This window comes from Petaurus breviceps, unplaced genomic scaffold (genome assembly GCF_028583685.1).
Source record: "Petaurus breviceps papuanus isolate PSGF00001 unplaced genomic scaffold, PetGlider_PUasm1.0 183, whole genome shotgun sequence".
NCBI classification, from domain to species: domain Eukaryota; kingdom Metazoa; phylum Chordata; class Mammalia; order Diprotodontia; family Petauridae; genus Petaurus; species Petaurus breviceps.
In genome coordinates this window covers 7,681,970-7,682,713 of record NW_027185791.1, presented here as the reverse complement: position 1 = coordinate 7,682,713, position 744 = coordinate 7,681,970, and the positions used below count along the sequence as shown (strand labels likewise).

The 744-nt window shown below is 45.8% G+C and overlaps 1 pseudogene; it reads left to right on the top strand.

The window, feature by feature from the left end:
- The first annotated feature begins 47 nt into the window (after window positions 1-47).
- LOC138160971 (COP9 signalosome complex subunit 8 pseudogene) lies at window positions 48-467 on the top strand (annotated as a pseudogene).
- The last annotated feature ends 277 nt before the right edge of the window (window positions 468-744 follow it).

Here is a 744-nt window from a genome sequence, read left to right as displayed (position 1 = left end):
CTACTGCCAGCTGCTGGCCCTGTACCTGCTGCACAATGACATGAATAATGCCCCATATCTTTGGAAAAGAATTCCTCCGGCTATTAAAATCTGCAAATTCCAAGCTCGGGGGAATCTGGTCGGCAGGACAGAGAATCTGGCAGAGAGATTTTCCAGGAATCTACACAACCATCAGCTCCCATCAGTTTTCTGAGACCGTTCAGTCCGTCATGGAAGCTCTCAGAGATGCCAGAAGAAGAGCCTTTGCACTGGTTTCTCAAGCGCACACCTCCATCGTCACCGATGATCTTGAAGCATCTGTGCGATTTCCTGTAGAAGCAGTGCAAGGTGTCTGGGAGCAAGGATGGCAGGCCGACTCCAGCGCGAGGATGGTGATGCCCAAGAAGCCCGGTGCCTTGGATGTTTCCTTTAACAGATTTATTCCATTATCAGAATTTGCTCCAGGTCCACCAGTCCCCAACGAATGACAATTAGCCAGACGGACCGACTGTGGCTATTCTTGAAAATTGACTCATCGACTTTTCTGTTCAAGATTAAACGTGGAATCCTGTGTGCTGACCCATCCGGAAAAGCAACATTTTCATTGTGTTCTGTTGGGTGAAATACCCCGACATTCTTTATTAGAACATGGGATCAAATACATATGTTAGATCCATATATTTTTGGTCCTTAAACACTGTGCAGAATTCACCTTTGAATGGCTTCCTAGTCCCATATATTTCTTAATTCAGAGTACAACAGTAT